The sequence below is a fragment of the Suncus etruscus genome, chromosome 15, assembly GCF_024139225.1.
Source record: "Suncus etruscus isolate mSunEtr1 chromosome 15, mSunEtr1.pri.cur, whole genome shotgun sequence".
Lineage (NCBI taxonomy): Eukaryota > Metazoa > Chordata > Mammalia > Eulipotyphla > Soricidae > Suncus > Suncus etruscus.
Window position 1 is genome coordinate 3,747,209 of NC_064862.1, and position 13,737 is coordinate 3,760,945.

The 13,737-nt window shown below is 34.7% G+C and overlaps 1 protein-coding gene and 1 pseudogene across 1 annotated transcript in view; one reads left to right on the top strand and one right to left on the bottom strand.

Annotated features, from left to right (window-relative positions):
* Positions 1-13,737, bottom strand: part of BCLAF1 (BCL2 associated transcription factor 1) — a 1,193,665-nt gene that overhangs the window by 587,873 nt on the left and 592,055 nt on the right. The window lies entirely within an intron of this gene.
* LOC126031298 (cytochrome P450 4A11-like) overlaps positions 1-13,737 on the top strand; it is a 450,346-nt pseudogene that overhangs the window by 119,610 nt on the left and 316,999 nt on the right.

The following is a 13,737-nucleotide window of genomic DNA, read 5'->3' on the forward strand; positions in this document are numbered from 1 at the left end:
AGTGGGTGGTATGCGTGTCTTGAATACAGGAAGAGAGTGGGACAATTGGGAGACAGGGGGCATTGGTGGTGGGAAGGTGGCACTGCTAAAGGGTGGTGTTCTTTTTTAGAACTGAAATCCAACTACAAACAAGTTTGTTGTCATGGTGCTTAAATAAAGACAATGATAATATGATTGATTATAAGTATAATTATAAGACAATTATAATATAATAATGATTATAATAATCTCAAATAAAGATATTATATATTAAAGAAAGAACATTAGTGTCCTCCTGTCTTTAATTGACTTCTATTTACACTAATTTTTCTTAATTGACATATTAATATATCAAGCTCAGGAAAAAGAGAAGATAGAGCAAGGATGGCCACAATACAATTCTTTATTCTCAACTCCAGACAGCACAGGAAATCCTCTGTTAAATTGTATCACTTCCCTAAGCACTCGATAAAATATATGCAATATATTTGATATTTTAACCTATTTTTAATAATGATCTCATGTAAAATAAAAGAAAATGCAAACATTTCTTATAGATCCTCCTTTATTACTATTGCAAATAATTCACATTTCTGTGAAAAATAACAAAAGAATAAATTGTTAAAATTTTGCTTTATTGTCTTCCTTAATTTTCATTAAAACCTTACAAAGGGTATTTTTTTAGTGTGGGAGGTAGTTTAGAAGATATCTCTCATTCGCATACAAATCCAAACTTGATATTTAATATTGATTCTGGGACTTGTTCTTTAAAGGTTCAGAGAAATGTAAGATTCCCCAAACCCATGGATGACACAAATAGCAATACAGCATCTCAGACAAGAGAGAAAGTCTGGACAATGATGTAGAATTTTTCTACCAATGATCGGTCTCACAGAGAACAATGACTGCCTTGTATGTGTCCTGTTAGGAGGGTTGCCTGGACTCTGACAGTATCTTAGCACATAGCCTTCTGAGCTGGGAGCCCATTAAAATCTAAAATGGATTTTTCTTCTATGTCTTCTTCCCCTTCTCGGCCCTTGTCACCTCCTAGGTTAATGTTAGCTGGGGAAGAGATATTAACTGTGTGGAAAACTTGAAGGGATCATAATTGTTGGGACTACATAGCATCTTGGTAAACACCTAGGACAAAAACCACCTCTAAAACTTGTTCAGCATATTGAAGAGACAGATTAGTCTATCTTATGTGTGAGTGTCTGCAGTCTTCTTCATTTACCTGATGATCTCTGACTGAGGCAAGTTTGAAGTTCCTGTCACTAACTAGAACCTTGGTTGAAGCTTTAGTTACCAAACAGTGTACACCTATTTATACTTCGGTAGAGAAATAGGAGCTTTAGAAAGATTCAGAACAAAAAGAAAAGAGAAAACAAAGGAAAATTCTTCCCAAAAGGGTGTATTTAGTTTGGTAAAGGTTTAAAATATCTTCAGGAAGTTGATTACTTTTAATAGTATTTTTAGCATTTTAAGGGTTTTATTTTTGTCATGAAGTTAGCTTAACAGTGATTACTATGCTTATAAAACCGATATTTAGTATTAAATATATTTTATTCATAATGATATAAGATGACCATTTCTTGGAATGGGTTAATTTCAATAATTTTAAAAGATGCTTTCTTGAAGTCTCTTAATCATCTTTATAGACACTTTTATAGAAAAGGAACGCTGTATTATACATATCATTGACGTGAGACCCAAATTTCCCATAGGAAAAGTATTGCTCTTCTGTGCACTTTATATTCAACAGGAGCACTAAGTAAATAACCAGTAAATAGTCATAGCTGCTTAATTTTCAAGATTATTAAAGCCTTTTAATCAGGTTTGTTAGTAATGAGATCTTTATTCTTTGATTTTTGTGTTTAGAGAGAAAGTAGGAAAAATGTGTGAGACTTGAAGAACATACTGGAACTTAAATCGTAATCTTTAATCATGTGAATTTGTACTGAATAGTAAGTTATCTGGAACTCTGTTATTTGTAAAAGGCATATCTAAGAATGTATGTTCATTGAATGATGAATGATTACAATCACATAAAATAGCACAGGATATTTTCTAGTGCGTAGCAAAGGCAATTCCCTTCCTTTCACCTTTATTTGAGTCAGTGACCTGACCTCTACATGTGTTACCAAAGAAATCATAGTAAACATTGAGGCAACATGTCATTTTCTGATAACTGACACTAAAATGTAACATAAATACACCTAATCCTTCATAAATTTAGTACATCCATCCAGGCTAGTTTAAAGCATATGTTCTGAATATCAAAATTTACCAAATATAGTACGAAGCAATGGGGTTTAAAAATAAAATGTGATTCCTCCTCTAGGGAACTTAATCAATTTTCATCCCTACACTTTATTTTATAATTGTAGCAAAAATAAGAAATGGACTAAACAGTCTCAGGGGAGGAAAAAAAATTTTACTCACAGACTTGATTTTTATATTAAAAAATTTGATTAGTATTGTCCTGCCTGCAGGACTCAGTTATTCGTGGGTGCAGGGGATCCAGCCTGAAAAAGAGAATGGGGGGAAAGAAGAGAACCAAGCAATTGGAGGCTTGTCAAGGTTCATTTATTGAGCTGGGCAGGCTCCTTTTAAGCATGATTTTACAGGGGGTGGAGAGAAGGCAGGATGGAAGAGCCTGCATGACAGAGGTCATCTTGTGGGTAATCTTTACATGCCATCTTTACATAAGGAGCACAGGAACATCTCAAAGTTAGTGAAGTTTCAAAGATGTCACAAGCTTCCTGGAATGTTTGACTGATAGGACACTACGGTATTTCTTTGAGCTCTGGGGCATGGGCAATAACCATTGCCTTAGGTTATATACTCAGGCCACAAGACTGGCTTGTCCTACTGAATTCCATATTAGGGTTTGGTCTCTGGCATAGTAGAATGAATGTTACCAAGACCAGACAGTCATATGAACATTGAGTAGAAATAAAAAATTATCAGACTGAGGTACCAAATCCAAAGCCAACTACAGCAGGACCGATACCCAATCTACAACAAGCTAGACACAGAGGGAACCACTTAAACTAGCAGCCCAGGGAGCAAAGGAGGAGGATATGGATGCATGCTGGGAACAAAGGGAGAGGGAGGACAACACTGGTGGTGAGAATGCCTTGATTCAATGTCATTATATACCTACAATTTTACTGTGAATGATTTGTAATCCACTTTGGTAAAAATAAAAATTACTATTAAAAATGAAGAATTTGTAAAATAATAGAGCAATGATTATGGGGCAAATTTTACTATTTATAGTTTACTTGAGAAAATTGTGGTATTTCTCTGTTTTTAAGAGTCAAGGCAAGGTTAACTCTGCATTTAGACCATGAAATGTACTCTGAAGTATTCATTGAAGTGAAAAATATTTTACTTTCTTTTAATATTTATGTTTTATTTACACATTTGATCTGTTTTCTTAGTTTTTATTTTAATTTTTCTTATATTTTCAAGAAATAAATTATAATTATTGAATTATAAACACTTCCTTTTCAAATAATGTTCTGATCTCTATAGTAAACAGGTTGTTACTTGGCATAAACTGATTGTTAATATTGGAGTCAGGAAATGCCCAGAATGATGGATTCTGTAGTTCCTTTTTTGGGTGCCAGGTGGCTCAGGGGTTCATTTTGTATCAGCTCTCAGAAATCAATTCTGGCAGGCTTGGGGGTACCATGTGGGATTCTGGGGATTAAACCAGGGTCAGCCACGTGCAAGGCAAATGCCCTAACCTCTGTGCTATCCTCCAGCCCTTCTGTAGCTCTTTTTTATATTCTACCTCCTTTAGTGTATTTCTTTCCCCATCTTTTAATTTCAATGTTGGGCATACAGTTGCACAAAAAAATATTTACACTTTTTATCTAACCTAACTTGGAAGTAAGAATCAGAGGTACTTAGTTTTACTTCAAACTGTTAGGATGAGTTTCTTAAGTCTCTTTGAACCATCCCTACAATAAAGTTGTTGAGTGGGTGAATGGGAGGAAAACTTGGTACTGACTGCTATCTGCAGTTAGGAATTTTTAGCTATCTCATCTATAGTTACTTGAGCTTGACATTTTGACAATGACTTCTTTTTAATGCGAAACACTCTTTGCATTCTTTAGTAAGAGAATAAAAAGAAAGTATGATAATTTAAGCTGCCGTTGGTGTTGAATCCTATTCTTTATTATACATATTTTAAATCTATCCTTAAAGAACACCCAGTGTTCAATAAGTTACCCTTACTTCTTGGAAGACTATTAAGATTCCTTCTAGGAAGCTCCATATGGCTGCACTTGGAAACATAGTTTTTGTCAACGAAGGCTTGAGAACTAGCCTTTTCACCATATTCAAAGTCAGTCAGTTTCAATGACCAGTATTTTCAATTACTTCATTTCCTGGTCACATCTAGTGTTAGTCTTTTGGACACTCATATTTCAGTGTCTCTTAACATGGGATATTTGAGCAAAGAGTTTATATCAGGTTCCTCACACAATGGTCTGATACTTTCCCTTCTTAAGTTCAAAACAAGCAAATGACCAAGGGAAAATATGTTAAAAATGCTCCGCATCACTAATCATCAGGGAGATGCAAATCAAAACAACTATGAGGTACCACCTCACACCCCAGAGATTGGCACACATCACAAAGAATGAGAACAGGCAGTGTTGGCGGGGATGTGGAGAGAAAGGAACTCTTATCCACTGCTGGTGGGAATGCCGTCTAGTTCAACCTTTATGGAAAGCAATATGGAGATTCCTCCAAAAACTGGAAATCGAGCTCCCATACACCCAGCTATACCACTCCTAGGAATATACCCTAGGAACACAAAAATACAATACAAAAATCCCTTCTTTACACCTATATTCATTGCAGCACTATTTACCATAGCAAGACTCTGGAAACAGCCAAGATACCCTTCAACAGATGAATGGCTAAAGAAACTGGTACATATACACAATGGAATATTATGCAGCTGTCAGGAGAGATGAAGTCATGAAATTTTCCTATACATGGATGTACATGGAATCTATTATGCTGAGTGAAATAAGTCAGAGAGAAAGACGCAGAATGGTCTCATTCATCTAAAGGTTTTAAGAAAAATGAAAGACATTCTTTCCTTTTTTTTTGGTTTTTTGGCCACACCCAGCAGTGCTCAGGGGTTACTACTGGCTGTCTGCTCAGAAATAGCTCCTGGCAGGTATGGGGAACCATATGGGACACCAGGATTCGAACCAACCACCTTTGGTCCTGGATCAGCTGCTTGCAAGGCAAACGCCGCTGTACTATCTCTCCGTGCCCCATGAAAGACATTCTTGCAATAATAATTTTCAGACACAAAAGAGAAGAGGGCTGGAAGTTACAGCTCACCTCATGAAGCTCACCGCAAACAGGGATGAGTTTAGTTAGAGAAATAACTACGTTTTGAACTAACCTAATATTGAGAATGTAAGAGTGAAATAGAAAGCCTGTCTAGAGTACAGGCGGGGGTTGGATGGGGAGGAGGGAGATTTGGGACATTGGTGATGAGAATGTTGCACTGGTGATGGGTGATGTTCTTTACATGACTGAAACCCAAACACAATCATGTATGTAATAAAGTTGGTTAAATAAAAAAATAAATTAAAAAAAGAAAGAAAATATGTTAAAAATTAATTTTAACTTGCCTGTTGTTCTTAGAAAAAGTTTATACATTTATATTGAATACCCAGAACAAATAAATAAAAAATTATAAGGTAAGAAATATATTGATAGCACTTTTTGAAATCAAAGATAATATTTCTGGTTAATAGCTTTTGTCATTTTGAAAGATTTAATATGCAAAAGCAGACAGTATACTGCCTTACTTAAATTTTAATTCTTTCAAAAACATAAGCACTCTTTTATTGTAACAGCAAAAATTATTTTTTATTATTTAAAAATATGAAGCACAATAAACCTGATTTTAAACACCACCAATATGTTGAACAGGGATTTTCTAAGATAAACATTCCAATTTTAAAATTAACTTTAATTATACTGTTAGTGTATCACAGCTTTCTATTCTAGTGCAGTTTTAAAAGATATAAAAATTGCTCAAAGATCCCACCTCTAGCAATTACTGTTCTTATTGAACACAAGACTTCTGATTTCCTCAAGTTGAGAAAGTGTCAAAAATTCAAGTTTTGCTTTTTTTGTTTAAACTATCTCCATTATTTGTTTATTTGTTTTAATTGTTTTATTTAAACACAAGGCTTACAAGGTTGTTCATAATACAATTGGTTTTTTTTACAATTACAAAGTTGTTCATCATTGAATTTCAATCATACAATGTACAACATCCTTCACCAGTGTACATTTTCCTGGTGCAATGTCCCCAGTTTACCTTCTGCCTTCCTCTCTGCCATAATTACTCTGTGGTAGACATTTTTCTTTTTCTTTCTTCTTCCTTCTCATCATCTTTATATTCTTTCTTCTTCTTCCCGATTTTTATCTTCATGATAATCATCTCCTTTTTCTGTTTCTCCTTTCTCTGTCTCTCTCCACTATGGTTTGCAATATTAACATTAGCATATCATGCTTATATCACTTTATCTCCTTTCAACAACCAGTTCTTCCCAGAGTGATCATTTTAAACTATCACTTTGAGTGAAGTTTTTAATTGTCCATTTTCTTACAGCAGCTTCAATTTAACTGAATATTCACAGAGCAGTGAAAAAGAATAAAAACTGAATGCTCTGACTCCAATTACCAGAAATGTGTGATAGGATTCTTACCATATTTATCATGGAGTGGAAAAACTCATGAAAAGAAAAAAAAAAGCAGTGAGAGAAGGACATGAACTGAAATGAGTAAAATCACTCCCAGTACCCTCTCCAGTCAAAGCTTTTCTTCTCTCTGTGTCATTCACAGAAACGTGGTATCCATGGAAATAAGGGCAGCACATGCTAAGGTTGCAAAGCCTTTGCAGATACAAAAGGCTATCTACCCAGTATGATACTACATTTAGAAACTGCAGAGACAAAGCATGTGAGAAAAGTATTGAACAACTGGCTACCTTTCATGTGCAGAAAACTAGGATTTGCACAGTGAAGAATATTAAATATGCAACAAATGAGGATAAATATGGGACCATTCATTTTCAGATAGACATCCTTACAATGTTTAGCATTCTGTTTTTATTAAATTCATGTGATTACCTACAAAATATAACAATTTTATATACATTTGCAAATTATTATTTGCTTTGGGAGAAAACAGTTTGAAATATATGAAGAAATTTTCCTTAGACTCTATAGTTGAATGATAGCTAAGAAAAAATATTCAAAAATTAGATACTATTTAAAAAACTTTGTAGTCTGGTCACTAAAAATGTGGCAAAGTTGAAAAGAGAGAAAAACCACCGAGAAAAAAGGGTTCAACAGAATGACCAGTCTTTTAATCATCAAGAATGTTCCAGAGGAACAGAGAGTAAGGAACAATCTCATAAAAGAATCCATTCAATAAAGTTGATGTAGATTATGACCAGGAACAGGAAGTTTATGGAGATTTCTATGATAATCAGAGGAGAAACCCTCCTTGAGACGTGGGGCATTCATAAGCTGAAATTATGCCTAGACTAAAGAAAAATCAGAGAGACCAACTAGAAAGAATTGTGCTTTAATTACTATCACTGGAAATGGGTAAGAATGCTCTGACTTAACCTTAGAGAATGAGCTTGGGTATCTGGAGAATGACTGAAAATGAAATAATTAAAAACATAATTGTATTTGAGTGAGATTCAGAGATCTATTTGGATTAATTTTATAGTCTAAAATACTAGAAAGTTACTGCTACTTAATAACACTAATCAGTCCTGGTGTGTGAAATGGGTTTTCCTTTAGTTTCCAGCAAACACAGAGGATATGGTAATGTCAATATTGAATTGCAATCAGGCCATTTAGCAAGTTAGGGTGAGCATATTCTATGGCAAGAAGGTAATAATTGCAAACTATCTGAACTCTCTTGAGAAAAATGCATTCTAGTTTCCTGTTGAAATATATCTCAAGATATCCTTTAATTAGAAATATTTCTTTGAACAAATGTCAAGCTCAATTAGGTGAAAGTATAATCTGAACCTTATATATATATAACATGTTCATAGTCTATGTATCTGAAATGTATTTATATTAAAATTAATTTAAGTATTTTTATACAATTTGACTTCAACATGCTTAAAATATTTTATAACTTGATATTTAGCTAATATGACAGACCCATACTGTATCCACACTGTACAATCTTCCCATGTCCCTCACTTCAAACAAATGTTCAAGTCTTCATAATGTGACTTTAAATCTAACGGAGAAAGTCATCGCACATCCCTGTAGTTTTTGACAGGGCGATTTTTGTTATATGTGCTAAAATATTAGCCATATGGATAAGTGGATAAGTTAACATTAAAAGGATTATAGAACTTCTATACCCAAGTTCTGTTATTTATGTAGTTTTTTTACATTGCTTAGTAATCTTGAAACCAGTAGGAAACCTGATGTTAATAAAGTGCTTCTTCCAGTGTTTAAAACAAAGTTCTGTTTCCCAGGGTATGACTAGTTATCAATGGAAGTGTTTAATTCTTATTTTACAGTCTACATTCATCCAACATCAGTTTCACGTGTATTTCCATTATTCTTATGAGGTCCCCAAAGTAAATATAAAATAGAAATTTTCTTCAGTTACCAATTCTCCTTGAGACAATTTACACATAATTATTCCTTTCCTAATTATTTCTTTCCTACACTGTAGGTCCCTTCCTGTCTTGTCTCTCTGTTTTCTCCTCCTACTTTCCTCCCTGCTTTTTAGACTCAGATCTGTTACCAGAATTTAAGGATTTTCTTTCTTTGGATATTGTATTTTCACTTGCTTCGGTTCTTAATATGCATGCCAGTTAGAAGTGAGATCACTTCTCTTTCTGACTTATTTCACATCACTTAGACACCCTACTCGAATTTTCACTAAATGCAAAAATTCATACTTTCTTATAAAGATTAATATTATGATGTGTATATGTATAATTTTTTACAATCTTATCAGGGCAGAATTTTTAACAGCTCTCCTTTAATTCTAGAGTATCAATATTACTCAGCAAAAGATTTGATCAGCTGCAAGATATACCCAATAAAGTATACAGCTTCTGTCCGTTGGTTCTCATAATATCAGCACAGTAAAATACTTTATAGTTACTAAGTTTGTTGCTAGAAGGACCCTCTTCAAATCTCTGAATTATGAGGTTCAACTTTCATTCAGTATCCCTAGCCACTCATGCATGTTCATTGATTAATTCAGTCATACACTGTACTTTTAAGTATCAGGTATTGTGTTATATGCTGGGAACACATTAAATAGAAAGTTGAGCTTGGTTCAATGATCACACAAAGTATACAATCTTATGAGCATATAGTAACAAACTTAAAATACCCTGTGTGTATGTCTCTCAAAAGTGTCCTTAAAATAACAAGTGAGCTAAACTTTTGTTAAATTATAATTGAGATTTTTTAAATTTTCTCAGTCAGCATTCCAAGAAATTATCTAATAATGTTTAAATTAAGTTTCATTGTGAATTTAAACTTTTTTTTTCATTCTGGCAGTTCTTAGATTTTTATATGAAGAGATAAAGAAATTAATCATAGAATCACATAATCACATTTAAAATGTTATACAAAGAACATAGTGCTGAATCAAGACAATAAAAAAGGAAATTTTATGTTACTTCTATAATAACTTATGTCCCAAATAGAATGCATTTCTAAACATAAGATCTTGTGTGAATTTGGATATCCATGTGGCTTTGCACACCTGTTTTTAACAAAATTATTTAATTGAAAGAAATTTGGAATAAGAGGGAACATCCAACACAGTTTGAAGTAGCACAGTAAAATACATGTGTTTTGGCTTTATGAACTACACAAAGTGGTGCTCAGGTATTACTCCTGACTCTGAGCTCAGGAATCACTCCTTTGAGGCTCAGGGGACAAAATGGGGTGCCAGAGATTAAATTTAGATTAGCCTCATACATAGCAAGTTCCCTGCCTGCTATACTCTTGCTAAAGTACTGGAAAATAAAGGATCATGAACAGAGTCTATAGTTGATCCCATGACAATATACTCCAAGGGCGGAGAAATCCCATATCTCTTAGGCCATGTGAATCCCTTTTTGAATGACCCCAATATTTACTGTGCCTGGGCAGGAGAGAAAAAAAATCACATTGTTTATTTTTCATATATTATGTTTTATCTTCATGTACTACTATTATTATTTTTATTTACCTATCTATTTTTGGTCGATTTCTTTGTTTTAGTGTGGTTATTGAAGTTATTGCCCCCCACTTATCTTTTTTTCTCCTTTTTTTTTCTTTTTCTTTTTTTCTTTTTTTGTCTTCTTTTCAGATTTCTGGGTGGCACCCGGCAGTGCTCAGGGATTATGCCTGGCTCCGGGCTCAGAGATTGCCCCTGGCGGGCATGAGGGACCATGTGGGGTGCAGAGATTCGAGCCGATGACCTCCTACATGAAAGGCAGACGCCTTGCCTCCATGTAATCTCTTAGGCCCCTTCTTTTCCCTCTTCATGGGCTATGCCATGATACCTTTCTCAAGACCACGACATTTTTTGTTTGTTTGTTTGTTTGTTTTGTTCTGTTTTTGGGGTGCTTAGAGTTATTGTTGGAACTCTTAATAGATATTTGACACTTCATTTCGTAGGGGTGGACTGTTTCACCTTCTTTTTCTCCTTCGTCTCTCAAACCGATGGCGAGAGCCTCTAAAAGAATTCTGCTTATTCCCGGCGTATTAGACTTTTACCCCAGTTTATTATTTTTCTCCTCTTCAAACAAAACCACATAACTTGAACTAGCTAGTCCTGCCCCCCAATTAGAGGGGGAAATAAAGGAGGCATCAGGACCAAACAGGTGTAAGACTACGAAGTAATAGGATAGGTACAGAGGGGACCACATATTCTAGCAGCCCTGGGGGAGAGGGAAGAGGATATGGGAGGTAGGACAAAAACGGAGGAGTAGGGAAGACAAACCGGTGATAGGAATCCCCCCTGATTTTATGTAAATATGTACCTAAAATATTATTGTCAGCAATATGTAAGCCACTATGATCAAAATAAAAATTATGTTAAAAAAAAAAAAAGAAATTTAGCTTAAAAAAAGAAGTTTCGGGCCGGAGAGATAGCACAGCCGCGTTTGCCTGCAAACAGCCGATCCAGGACCAAAGGTGGTTGGTTCGAATCCCGGTATCCCTATTTCTGAGCAATCAGCCAGGATAACCCCTGAGCACTGCCGGGTGTGACCCAAAAACCAAAAAAAAAAAAAAAAAAAGAAAAAAAAAAAGAAGTTTCTAGGAAACCAATACAACCCTGGAATCAAAAGAAATAAAAGACACTATTTAAAAGTAATAAGTAAATTAAAGTAAATTAAAAAAAAAGAAATTTAGCTTAAGAATAGTGGTGAATTTAAACTTTTTAAATGAACCTAATATAATAGATTTTAATAGGGGCCGGCAAGGTGGCGCTAGAGGTAAGGTGTCTGCCTTGCAAGCGCTAGCCAAGGAAAGATTGTGATCGCGGTTCAATCCCACCGCGTCCCATATGGTCCCCCCAAGCCAGGGGCAATTTCTGAGCGCTTAGCCAGGAGTAACCCCTGAGCATCAAATGGGTGTGGCCACCCCCCCAAAAAAAACACAAAAAGATATATTTTAATAACTTAAAACATGCTTTTAAATGTAAGTTTTTGTAAATGGAAAATGCATATAAGTATGATTATATTAAGAATACAGCTATTTTAAGCATATAAATAATAAAAAATTAATACTGAGGATTGTAGATAGTGTAAGATGCTCCCTTCATATGCTGCTGATATTGTTCAAAATCCAGAACCATATGGGGGTTCTCTGAGAACTGTGAGGAGTGATCCCAGGGCACAGGGACAAGAGTTATCTGAGTGTTGACAGGCATGGAAAAAATGCCTCCCAGATATCTCAATTTGGAGTCTAGATAGGTGGTAAAAAAAAGGTAATATAGTTGCAGCTGATCCCATTTTGATTCTCAGTACCTCATATAGACCTTCTACTCCAGCATTGCCAGGAGTGACACTTGAGAAAAGAAAAATAAGCCATGAGTACTAATGGTATAGCCCAAATGCTCTCCAAAATTAAAAAAAATATATTAAATTGATGTAATAAATTAATATTTTTAAATTATTTTATCCACATCAAAGCAAATATTCAGCATTACAAGAATAACTGGTATGTATAAAAACAAAATGTAAATTATGAGATAACAGTTGAGTTTCCTCAACAAAAAAATAACTCAAAGGCTTGATGGTTTAAAATTATAAGTTATAAACATGTTTCCTCACTATCCTGGAAGCTAAATATCCAAAATTAAATTTTGGTTAGGGTTTCTATGATTCTGAGACCTATTTCTTTACTTTGTAGTTGAATACCTCCCTGCATTTCATTTTCCCTTTATACTTGTCTGTGCCTTAATCTCCTCTTAGAAGGAAAACTACCATTTTGAATAATTAAGGGAACCTTCCTTCATTATTTTAATTTAAGGGCCTCTTTAAAGACCCTATATTTAAATATAGTCATATTGTGAGGTGCTGGGATGTTAGAGCAACAACAATTATATTTGGGGGGAAGCATAATTTGATCCATAACATAGATTAGAGAAATTAAGTCTCAAAGTCAGTATCTGTAGGTATAAGACTCAAAGTTTTAGCCACTTCTACATAAATGTGTTGCTGTATGCTTAAGTGTATCAGATACATTTATATGTTCATAATAGGCAGTAACAAAAATATGTTTGTGAGGGAGTTGGAGTGATAGCACAATGGGAAGGCATGTGCTTTGAACACAGCCAACCCAGGTTTGATCCAGGCATCCCTTATGCTGCTTCCACCTTGCCAGGCATAATGTCTTTTGTTTTTATTGTGGGCAAAGTGAATTGCAAATCGTTCACAGTAATATTTAAGTCACATAGTAATAGTGAATGAGGGGCATTCCCATCACCAGGGTTGTCCTCCCTTAAGCTCTGTTCCCAACATGCACCCCACTTCCCCCTTTTCTAACCCCCGTAATGCTAGTACAACTGTTCCCCACTTGTACAGTTTGATGTAGATTGGGTATCGTTTCTGTTGTTGTTGACTTTGGATTTTATATTCAAGTCTGATCATTTTTATTTCCAAGAAATGAACACACTACTGTCTGGTCTTGATACCATCTATTTTTCTACCTCCAATTATGATGCCAGGAATAATTTCTAAGTGCAGAGCCAGGAGTAATCCCTGAGCATCATTGGTTGAGGCCCCAAAACAAAACAAAACACAAAAAAGGTGGTGTTACGATATTGACTCCCATCTTGGGAAACAGAGAATAGAAGGATAAAAAAAGAACCCAGAAAATAGCTGGGAAATGACTTAAAGAGTGGGACTAGAAAAATGAAATCTAAGGACTACCTTCAAGAGAGTTTCTTCACAGTACCTGGATAGAAGCAGGAATATCAGGATTGTAAGACTTCACTTGCCTGTAGGCAGTTGTACAGCCCCATCCCATAGATAGAAAACATTAATCAAAGTGACAAATAGTCGTAATTGAGTATGTGATGATAAGCATGAAATACTTTAAAATTATTTCCCTTCTTGCTTTCTAATTATTGATATTTTTTCTGTTTATTATAATACCATGATTTAACAAGTTGTTCATAATAGTCATTTCAGACATAAATGTTTAAATA